At 38.0% G+C, this 12,473-nt stretch overlaps 1 protein-coding gene across 1 annotated transcript in view; it reads left to right on the top strand.

Moving 5' to 3' along the window:
- Positions 1-12,473, top strand: part of LOC138636601 (inactive N-acetylated-alpha-linked acidic dipeptidase-like protein 2) — a 183,392-nt gene that overhangs the window by 99,393 nt on the left and 71,526 nt on the right. The window contains exon 3 of the mRNA XM_069724668.1: positions 7,208-7,246. The gene's annotated coding sequence lies outside the window, so the exon portion shown is untranslated. The remainder of the gene's footprint in view (positions 1-7,207; positions 7,247-12,473) is intronic.

The following is a 12,473-nucleotide window of genomic DNA, read 5'->3' as shown; positions in this document are numbered from 1 at the left end:
TGTGTGATGGTTTAGCAACTTAATGCTATTTGAGATTTGTCTTATTATGTTTTATTCTCCACAACACAGTCGGGGAAAAAACACAAGGATCATTTCATGTTTGGATGTTTTTAATATTGGCCGACAAATGTGCTGACACTCTTCATGAGAGGAGGATGAGGATGTTCTAGAGAACACAGAGGCTTTAAATAGATGACCAACGCTGTGATTCTTCTGGTAAGGACAGTTTATGAAATAATCATATAGAGGTCCATTGTCAAACCTCTGAAAAAGCAGCCTGACAACAAACATCTTTACTCAAGGTGTACTTAGAACTGAATATTACTGTGGGTCTTTTCAACTGCACGTGATTTAACTGTTGTCTGAACTGGAGATCAGAAAGAACCTGCAGCATATCTACACCTCATCCCGGTATATTTCAAATACAGGATTATTATCCTCATCGTTGGTTTAATCTTTCCATGTCACCGCACTCTTCTTTTTGTTATTTGCATTTTGCAGAGCAATGTTATGATCTGTGGACACTCCTTAATAGTTAACTCCACATTTACACATGTACAAACAAATAAATAAAGCACAGTGTAGCGATAGGATTCCACAAGGGACCTTCTTTTTTTTCTTTTCCTCAGCTATTACTATATATATATATATATAGATAGATAGATAGATAGATAGATAGATAGATAGATAGATATATGATGTATTGATGTATAGATATATGATGTATTGATGTATCCTCTATCCATGTGAGCTATTGTGGAACAGAGTGTTCCTTTGTGAATGAATGAGACTTTTTATAGCCTGTGTTACGCAGATTTTTGGCTGCATATGAATTTTATATGACATGCAAAGTGCTCGAGGTTCCCAGGCATTTATGGACAAAATATTTTAGTCTGACTTTGCAGAAGTGTGAAAAGCAAGTCTTTTATTGGATGTGTGTGTGTGTATGTGTGTGGGGGGGATTAATAAGAAGATGCTTGCTGGTAATTTATGTTGTGTAAACAAGACAACAAGGCTGTTACTGATTTACATTCATTTGCGGTAGCGACGGCAGATAAAATGTAAGGAGAACGTTGTTTGTTGTCCTTTTATCGGTGCATCTTAAAAAGAGAGCTTTAGGGGTTTGAAAAGCATGTTTGAAAAAATGAAAGTAGTGACTCTTTTATTTTGTAGGTGTAAAGGACAAGATTTGACATTTTGAAAGACCAGGATTTCATTTCTTAACAAGACATGTATTTATTTATGAGAAATCGGATGCAATAACAACTGCCCATTGAAAGGGATTGTTTCTACAGTTTTCAAGGTCAGTCTTAATATATAATTCTTAAACTAGGCCTAAGCAATGGTGTACTTTCCTGTTGTTGTAATACTACAACTCTAATATAGCAATTTAACAAAAAAATATCATGTTTATTGTGAAATGATTCACCTTTACTGACAAACCCTCAAAGAACTGTCATGCAAACATTTACCATTCAGCCTGCAACTATACTGTTTTTTTATTTTGTTTTTGTTACTTATTTCACTCTAGCCCTCTCATTAGTATGTTTTTTTTTATTAGTGTATGAGCCATGACTTGATATACAAGGACTAAATTACTGGAATTAATTCAACAGGTGGCCAGAAACATGATGTCTTCTCCTCTGTGTCTCCTGGTGGTTTACTGTTTGCTGACATAGTTCTAAGCTTTATATGATTACAATAAGTCTGCATGTTGCAGTTTGTTGATGTGACCCCTAGTGATCCAAAAATCAATTAAAAAGCCAAATAAATCAATTATGGTGTGATGTTGTTAAAACACAGCAAAACCTTTTTTCCTAAAAAAATCTGTAAAATATAAATAAAAACGGAATAAAATGATTTGCAAATCATGTAAACCTATATTTAATTGAAGAAAGAACAAATACATAAGAAATTATACCATATACAATTTTGAAACTGAGAAATTTGATTGTTTTATGAAAAATATATGCTTATGTTGACTTTGATGTTGGCAACAGAAAAGTTGGGACAACATTTTTTAAACTTTTTTTAGAAACAGGGTTGTACGATGAATGGTACAAAATATCTGGGGGCCATTAAACCTTCCATGACCATAACCAACATAGTTTTTGTGTCAACATATAAAAGCATGCAGTGATGCACTTGATAGTGGTAATAAATATAAATTACTACTACTATTATATTATAAATGACTTGGTGAGTATAGTGTCACAGTATCGACTAAAATAAGATAAACCCAGGGATGTTTTAAACCATAATTTTCCCTTTATTTCTTTTAAACTTGAATGTCTCTAAATATCACTAGAACTAATTATTTTTAACAGCCCATTCCAAACTAAACAGAGACCACTCACACAGTCATTCAGCTGGGAATGCCTTTTGAATTAAATGTTGGATCCAATTTAACAACTGACTTGCTGAATTAAAACCAATGTTTGTATTTATGATAGTCAGTTATGAGAAGCAGTTTTGAAGTTCTTGAAGGCTGGATGATGCAGGACATATTCTTGGTTTGAACAGTTTACTGACCAAACTCTCTAAAATCAACCAAACTCTAAGCCATGAGGTATATTTCGATTTGATTTTTCAGTGAAAGCAGTGCTGATAGATATTACATGCGTTCGACAAGATCAGGTTTAAATCAGTAACTGACTACTTAACTTATTGTCTCAGGACAGAAAAGTACAGACAATCCAGATTTCTGAGGATAATGAAGTTAATTAACTGATTTTGTGTTTTGTGTTTGATTTGTTTTTGGTTTTCTGTGACTTTTCTTTCATAAACTTCCACCACACACGCCTTAGCATTCACTGCTACTGTGCCATATTTAAAATACTCGATTGTTCTTGTTGCCATATGGTGAAACTACATCTTAATGGTTGATATTAGTCACTGTTTATAATGATTATTTAAAGTATGCCTCTGGTGTGCCTCAAAGTCACTGGTGTGTTTAAGGACCCTCGAACAATCAGGGGAGGAAGTGTGTGGAGAATATAATGCAAAGCTATTTCAATCATCTCAATGATTTTAAACAACTGTCATCATGATATATAAATAATCTGGTTTTGAGCACATGTAAAAGTTTTGCATTGACACTTCTGATGTGGATATCTGACCTTCAGAATAAAAGGAACGGGGGAGTTGATGTTTAGGTAAGATAAAATATATATGCCCACTGAATAAAAACAGAAAGACAATAGTAATAATACAATATGTGTGCTCTACCAAAAAAAGGCCCTTAAGATAAATTCCCACTTATAGACTCAGAGGAGGAGGTAGACCTAATTTTAAAGGGTCATCTATCACAGCTTTAATGTAGTCATACATCTAATAAATTCATCAGATGGAATCTGGAATGTATCTTGAAGCAAGTATTTATTTTATGTTGACAAACACAACGAATAAGTAAATAAAAAGGAAGAACAAGTAGGAGCAACTTAATTCAAGAAGCATTGTGAGTTCAAAGTATTACTTTTAATTTTGAAAAGAAATACATTTATTTGACTTCAGACAAGTGACCTTAAGAAAACATTAAAGCCAAGAAATGTACGAATTTATTTTAAGACTTCTATTGCACAGAATATAAAGGCTACTAACGACATCATAATTTGTCAAATAAAAAGTTCTCTCGTAGTTTGCGGAGGAAATAAAGAACTGTGATTTGACCACCAATGTACAGGACGGGCATCCCAAGCACAAGTTGTACTATAAAATATATAATGTGAACCATAATAGTTTTGCCTGTCTCATATCTGAATGTTTTCATGTGTGGCTTTGCTGCAGTTACTTTGCTTGCTAGCATGTGTCACAGCTGAAAATAGCTCAGAATATGGATATACAGACAAGTAGATTCACTGAGGTTTATATCATAGACTGTTAAATAATTTAGGGTAATACCATCATCATTTCCTCTTTAGTTTTAAAATGCCTAGCCTTGTGTTTTTACCCTTTACATTTGAGTCTACATTTTCATCCTAGACTTTAAGATATCTGAGTGTGAAAACGTTACAAACTTTCGGTGTGCTGTCTGGCACATTCAAAGGAGAAACATAACAGCTTTGAAATAAAGTTATTTCCGAGGCAGACTTTTTAAAGTAAAACTGAATTATCTAACCCGCTGCTACATGAGGAGTGAAAAAAGGAAAAAGGAGCAATGTAGAAAATTAGATTAAAGAAAGACAGGTCAAAGCCGATGTGAAAACAGTTTCATTTGGCCCATCTCCTCTTTTGTTCTGTTCTCCACCACAAGCATTCCTTTTTTTTTTTTACTCACCCTTTGCACAATTACAAAGGAATCCTAAGTAACACAGTGAATATATATACATATATACATGTGTTCAGCTTCACAGCAGTGCTCTCACAATCACAATTTAATGATTAACTGTCAAAGTTATTATCTTCCTGTTCAGATGTACAATAAGAAAAAAAAGTGGCAGATAAAAACAGCCACAGGAAGAAGGCCTTCGCTAATGGGACGGGTTATTTTGTCTTTTCTCGTGCTCATATTTCTGATCTTGAGCTTTTATATTCTGAGTCTGCATTCCTCTCCCTTTCAGAGTGTACCTTACTTTTAAAGAAGTACGAAAGACATTTACTGCACTTGAGTAATCAATAAATAACCAGCCCTTCACTCTGCCGCTCTTTTTTTAACCTCTCTAATCCCCACCGCAGTGGAGCGGTAACTCTGTAACAGAACAGCCTGACCTCTTGCTCAATTCAGGGAAAGCCCGCACACATTTATAATTAAGAGATCCATTTTTACCTCTCTGGAGTCTGATCATTTCTATTTTAGAAAGTGGGTAAGGATTGTTGAAAGGACTTAAAGGAACAGAAGAAAACCAGATGCGAGCACAATTTCAAACAAAAAGTTGCTTCATACTGAAAGAAGAGAGTTTTCACTTATTCACTTTTTTTTTTTAGCTCAGCTAGTGAAACAGCAGTGGTGTTGAGTTGGTCCACCACTTTGATTCTTACAGAAATCAAAAAGCAACGAATGGATTTCCATGAGATTTAGTGCAGAACACGATGATACTTAGGTCTTCTGGTGATCCCATTACTTTTCCACTATCAGGTCAAACCTGTCAAATGTGGTAACAAACGTTTCTTGACAAAACTGAACTGCACCATTTGACTGTTGTAAGGATTCATATTACAGCATGAACTGTTTAGCTGAGTAAAGAGAAATGACAGCTTTATGGATTTATTCCATTCATTCAGAATTTTTGTCCAAATTGAACCAGCATGGCCATCAGAACTTTCTGCAGCACAATGAGCCAAAACACCTCCAGGCTCGGTTAAGGACTGCTTGATCAAGAAGTGGAGTGATGGAGTGCATCAGATGACCCGACCGAAAACACAACAGACATGGTTTGGGATGTGTTAGAGCACAGATTGAAAGAAAAGCAGCCAACAAGTGCTCAGCACACATGAGAACAGGGTCCCAATGGATCAGGGAATATCAGGCAATTTGATCATGTTTTTGGGCCAAGTCCTGGAATATTACAGAATTTTCTTTGTATGCTTAGATTTTAGGTTGCCATTTACCAACATATAATATTTTATGTGTAAGTAGCTGTGAAGTTAGTTAGCCAGTTATTGTCAGTGTGTATGCAACCATCATCCATCAGTGACTTCCCCCGTTGGGAAGCCTCCAGTTCAGATTCTGTCCGTCACCATCTTTGCTGGTTCAGAGCGGTTTGGAGCAGGAAGTGACCATATTTGGACGAGCTGGGGGAGGAGCCAGCGGTGGATCTGACCGATCTGATTGGAAACCTGACGATACTACGTCCCGCCCACCGATAGCTGTAACCTGACTGCACCGCAGGCCTGTCAATCAAACAGACACGCCCCCCAAAAACGGGTATTTTTGAGTCTTCTTTTCTAATGAATGAGGGATTATTTTCAGATGGACCTCCAGAAAACTAAGAAGAAGGAGTGACTTTAGCTAACAACACCGAGATAACTGATGGACACATTTTATTCACTTTGGATTTGATGAGAGAAGTTGAATGGGAGTCTATGGAGCCGGAGGCTTTTTGGAGCCGACCTCTAGTGGCACTCGCTGGTATTGCAGCTGAAGGCACTTCGGCATCAACCTCATTCTTCAGGCTTGAAAGCTACGAACACTTTTTATTCAGTCTGTGGGTATATGTTTGGTAGCATTAGTGCTCACTGACACAAATTAAAATGTAGTTTATGAGGCTGTGAGCTAATTACCATTATTGTTAGATAAATTATTTCCCTCTGAAACCAGTATTTAGACATGTTTTTAATTTATTTTAATATCAAACAGATGAACATGTGTCAGCCTGTTTCTAACAGACATATGTCAATGTCTTGTCTGTTCAGCACAACAGCAGCATGTTTTTCTGTTCATTATATCTCATGGAGATTCAGCTCTTTAGTCACTGACAGTGAGGGAGTGTAACATTTGACTCAGTGGGAACTCTGTGAAAACTCCTTCAGGACTGCTGGCAAAGCTCCCAGAGTCACCTCATGCAGTTGGTTGAGAAAGTAAAATGTTACTTAAGCAAAACTTGGTTACTTAGAGAAATCTTCATTTTAAATCAGGCTTTGTTTAAACTTTGTTTTGCTTCCTATATAAATCCAGATTCATTCATTTGTAGTTCTGATCCAGTATCTAGTATCGCTCTGTTCTGGAAAGAATGTGTAGTTGTGTCCAAACTGCTGTGCATTTTTCCTTTCATACATCTTTTAGTCTGGATACGAGTTCCTCCAGTTTCTTTACACACACACACACACACACACACACACACACACACACACACACACACACACACACACACACACACACACACACACACACACACACACACACACACACACACACACACACATCGGAAAAAAGCACATCTACCCACTTTGTCCATCTGTAGGATGTTGAAGGTTCACTGGCATCCTCTCTCTCTCTCTCTCTCAGCCTTTATCTGTACTATTTTCAGAGTAGTAAGTGAAGTATTGCGAGAAGTGATACAAAAGATTCCTTCTCGAGGGAGGAGAAACAAACTGAAGCAGAGGAAATACTTTGTAAAATACCCCTCCCTCTCTCCAGCTCTGTCTCACACCCCGACTCTTTCCTGGAGCGGTTACTTCAGATGCTCGGACAAAAAAAAAATAACACTTTTCACTGTGTTAAATAATGCAGGTAGTCCACAATTCTTTCATCTCTCCTTTCTCTTTCCAGGTCATTGGAAGCATCAGATCCAGAACCAGCCCATTAGCTGTAAGTAACAATGCAAACACATTTCTGTTTTGTTTTTTATGTCTATTACATAGTTAGGTAGTTACACATCTCCTGCTTGAAACATTTGATGCCAGTTTGCAACAGAAATGTCGGTATTCACTGATGATTTGTACATTGCTGGTTAATTTGGGAAGAAACAGAACTGTGTGGTTAATATTAAGCTCCGCCTCCAAAGAAAAAACACTGAAGTCCATTTCAAACAGGAAGAAAATGGTTTTCAGGAAAATCTTTTCCAAAAACAGAAAATAGAATATTAGCTGGGTGCAACAATTCAAACATTGGGGTTGGGTTACATGCAGCATTTGAAGGCCAATGTAGTGGCCTTCGATTGGTGTTTTATATTATTTTTATAATGCAGCCGCGTTGAGCTGTCGGCTTCCTTCTAGTCAATCGGGGTGGTGCTTGGATCGGTCTCTCGTCTTAGTTCAGACTGTCAATCAAAATCCAATCTGTGCTCGTATTTGATTGGAATCCAATCATACGTAAGAAGAAGTTAGAATAGCCAAAATGATTCACTTTGTTTGTGCTGAACCATCTGAAACAGACGTTTGACCAGATTCTTTAGCGTGTTCTGATGTCTGAGAGAAGTCTCCATGTTGTAGAGAGCCAGGTACTCGTGCAGTAGTGTGAGGTGTTGTACTGCATAATCAGGACTGTCCTGATCCTCTGTTAGAGGCTTTTGTTCTCTAGTTTATTTCACTTGTTCATGTTCTGTGGTCAGCTTGTTCCACATTAAGGGTTTCAATCTGGGGACCCTCATTGGAAGCTTCTCTCACCAGGCTTTGATGTCCTAAACTGTTAATTCAAAGGTGATGACACTTTCTCTGCAACTATAATTCAGGAAATATCAAACTGTGAGTTCGTTGCTGGTGCTCGTCTCTGGACCACCAATGAAGTTTGGGTGCTCATATTTTTTCATCATGATACTCATCATATTACGCTGCCAGTTGGTTCCAGTGCAGCGCCATTTCACAGCCTGTCCTTCAGAGTCTCTAACTATATGGGACATAGTTGGAGGTGGATTTACGTGCACTAATGGCATCCCTCATTTCTTATTATGTACAGATAGTAGGGGTGGAACGATTCGAAAAAAAATACAGTTTGGTTCATGTCACTGTTTTCTGCTTGTGGTTTTCAGCATGGTACATTTTTGTTTTTTATATATTTGATAAAAAACGGTAACAAATGTTTGTCGAAACAAAATTCTGGCTAAGAACATAAGAAACATAAACGTTTTTCGTTGTTAAATCTTACTCTTATTAGTGCAAACAAAAAGTACAGCTTTGTTATTTTTGAATAAAAATGGCCTCATTAGCCTGCTGCTCTGTCATAAAGTGGGGTTGGCTGCAAATTGGAATTTTATTTCAGTGTGCGTTCACAGTTACGTAACTTTCAGGAGCCCTGGAGGTGCATTCGTCTGTAGTAAGAGCTGTGAAGGTTGGAAAACTCTGACAACCTGGATGGACAGGAGCGGATATACTGCAGGACTTTATCATATGCTGAAATCCTGCATCCTCCATGACTGCATGTGGCTGCATAACTTTGGCTGTAAACACCTCCAGTTGTAGTTCTGTTTAAACAATGCTGGGAGGAGTTGCAGTTTCCTACCAGACTCTGTCCTGTCTGTCTTTTTAGATGGTTCACCATATTGGACTTATTCTTGCTAGCACAAAAAACATGTGTTGCAAAAGGCTTTAAAACAGTCGTCATTTTATGCACCACTTCTTTCTGTGATTGTCACAGGTAACGCTGAACCTGTTAATGCTCCCGTCCAGCAGAGACACCATGCTGGTGGACCTTTCACTGGCTTATTGGTGCATGTTTTTTATACCGATGGGAAATGGATTTTTTTTTTTCTTTCCCGACATGGCCCCAACTGTGACCAGCAAATGAAACGGGTCCTATTTTTTACTTGAACCGCTCTACCCTAACACATAGTGATAGCGACACCTAGCACTCACAATAGAAGCTGCTTTTTCATATTTTCAATAGAACCATATTTGTATCATAACAGAGGTCTCATAAATGAAGGTGTCAGGACACACAGTTCATTTAGGCTCATGTAGTATCTCCAACATACCAGAGGACATTTCCACTGATGGTCTATGGTTGCTTTTGTTGTTCTTTATCACCCTGACAAACAAACAAACAAACAAACATTCTGCTAAAGTTGTCCTCCCTCGTTTGGATGGCTGAGGAGTGTGTTGGGGTTCATGTTAGTCAAGATACAGCCTCTGGCAGTCATTTTCTCTAACTCAGTAATAGTTTCTGATGATACCTCAGCACCTTTCTGCTCCCCTACATTAACAAAGCTATTTGGGAGACTGAAATGTCAACCCTTTTTTTTTTTCATTCTTTCGTGTCATAGATGGCTTTGTTTACGACTATATCCGCCTGCGTTTTGGTGTGTGTGCACATATGACGCCTGCCCTCAGTGCGTCTGCTTCACTGCTCCATTTGATTACTCTCTCCAGTGGCACTCTGGGAAATGTTAATGGAGGGCAGTTAATGTCAGATACAGTTCACCACCGTCTGTTCTCGACCCACCATCACCCCAACGAGAGACGGATAGATCCAGTGGAGAAAGATTTAGCAAGCAGGGTCACGGAGTCAAAGAAGAACACCCACTGCTGCACCGGGTCAGACTGCTTAAGTACGTGTCTGTGTGCTCGTACTTCCTCGTGCTCGGTGCCAAAGCTTCACGTGTTTCTGACTGAAGTGTGCGCTGATGTGTAAAGCATTTACATCACTGTGAAACAGAGAGACAGTCAGCTACATCTGGTCCAACGGCCCGTCGGCCACACCGGCTACTGTTGCTGTAAAACGGTCACAGTTTTCACACACACACACAAACAGACACACACACACACACACACACACACACACACACACACACACACACACACACACACACACACACACACACACACACACACACACACACACACACACACACACACAATGATTTATGGCCTCCAATATAGTCAATAAGAGGCAGGGCCAAGATGAAGGACTTGGGCAGCAGCTAGCAGGACACACACACACACACACACACACACACACACACGCACACACACACACACACACACACACACACACACACACACACACACACACACACACACACACACACACACACACACACACACACACACACTGTTGTCCATTAGCTAACAGGAGTGAGCTTCTTTTTACTTTGGCTCTCTTCATTACGTTCCTGTTTATTTCAGTTGTTGCCTCCTCCATGTAAAAAACATAAGCTGTATATAACCAGCGTACAAAACTATCATGTTAAAAAATAGGTGTGTCTCATGGAAATAGTTGAGTTTTTTTGACATATTTGGACAAGCAAACATTTGATCCTCTTTAATTTAGTGTCCACAGATAAACCACTGAAACAACCTTTGTTGAAACTGAATAAACCTTTGTTTATTCAACAAAGCTATGATTTGATGTAACATTATTTCTTTGAAAAATGAAGTACATTTTTGGCCCCATAATTTTTATTTGAAAAGAATTGGAGCAGAAATAACTTCTTCTAGACCGTTTTGCATAGCCATCCACCATCTCTGATGTCAACTTTCTAAAACAGTTGACCACACATGCTAAATTCCTTTAGCTGCATATGTTTGAGGGTTTTAATGCATGTACGATTCCCCAAAACATTTCAATGGGATTCACATCCAACCTATGAGGCTGGATGGAAAAGGCAAAATGAAAATGTAAAAGTCTTGAGTGAGAGAGCGATAACGTTACACCACTAGTAGAAGCCCTTGTTACAGGTTTGAAGTCCTCTAGTGTTTCATGCACGGTCCATGCATACATGTAGGATTTGACCTTGTCTTCTTTTCTTGATGAAGACATTCAATAAGCTTCTATTTTTTTTCTTCTTTTTGAGCCATTCTTTAGTGGATTTGCTGTTTAGCTCAGGATAATCTTCCCATTGATGGTTTCCGTCCAGGCTTAAACTTTTGGACAGATGGCTTCATATTGTGTTAAAGCCCCCTTTGATCCAATAAATAGTTCATAGAGGAACCAATGAGTGCAAGCAGTGACAACAATGTTTGTTTTATTGTGTATGTGGCCTTACCTTCAGGCATTATTTCAAAGATGGTCAAGAGTTTCATTGTCCAAATATATCCAAGAAAGTTTACATTTTCTATGGGATGTACTGTATGTATTTTTCCACATAACTGTATACAAGATGGCATGTGGACAGGTGTGTGGTTGTCATGACAGCACCACTGAATTGGTGCTTCAACCTTTAGCCCTCGATCATTCACGGATTTCCTATACAAGAAAATTCCATAACTATAAACACACAGCTGAAATCTTCACATTTTACTTTTTACGATGATGATCGTAATCCAATTAATCTGTTCATATTTATGATGTCAATGATAACCTGTGGATACATAGGCAGGCAACATAAGATATTCTTTTTAAATAAAAATAGTCATTAATCATGTCTAAAATTAATATTCCAAATGACAGATTATAAATAGCCTGAAATATTCTGATTACTTTATCATCTGCACAGCCTTTACATCCCTCCTATCCTCACTAACTTTTAATAAATACAGGAGTATCCGTTAGCTTCGAAGTAAAATCAACTCTTGTTTTTGGAATTACTTAAACTGTGTTTTCAAATGAAATAATGGTTCATTAGACTCTGATTGTTGAGCTGTTCCTGGACCATAAAACAAGGATAACAATTTCAAAAACGGGGAAAACAAGGCACTTTAATTACCTAACGGATTGGGCTTCACAAATCAAGCTTAATGTATAGCCATTTTCAATGTGACTGATTACGTCCAATAAAATTCATAGACTTAAAGGAGGAATTCTACTGACTTCTGACTTTTTCCTCTAGAACATAACAACATTTTCACTCATCTAGGATTGCCTACAGCACCGATATTAGTTTGACATTAGCGGTGCTGAGTAATAATAGCTTCACAGAAACATAATGGATTATGTTAAACGTTGGGCATTCATCCACCCGTCAGTTGTAATTCCGGTAATAATGTCACTTTTCATTCAGTTATGTTTCAAACAGCTTTAGTTTGGATTGTGATTATAGTCTGGGACCAATCAGCAGCCATCAGGGGTTCTTAAGTGCGATCACATTGATGTCGAGGGCTACTTTCGTCCGAGTAGGTGCAGCTCAGATGCGAGTAGATGTGGCCAACTTGTTTGGTACTTT

The sequence above is a fragment of the Brachyistius frenatus genome, unplaced genomic scaffold, assembly GCF_029030835.1.
Source record: "Brachyistius frenatus isolate BFR_SWC_R1_liver_20210118 unplaced genomic scaffold, ASM2903083v1 Contig_390, whole genome shotgun sequence".
Taxonomy (NCBI): Eukaryota; Metazoa; Chordata; class Actinopteri; family Embiotocidae; genus Brachyistius; species Brachyistius frenatus.
This window is presented reverse-complemented; position numbering and strand designations above follow the sequence as displayed.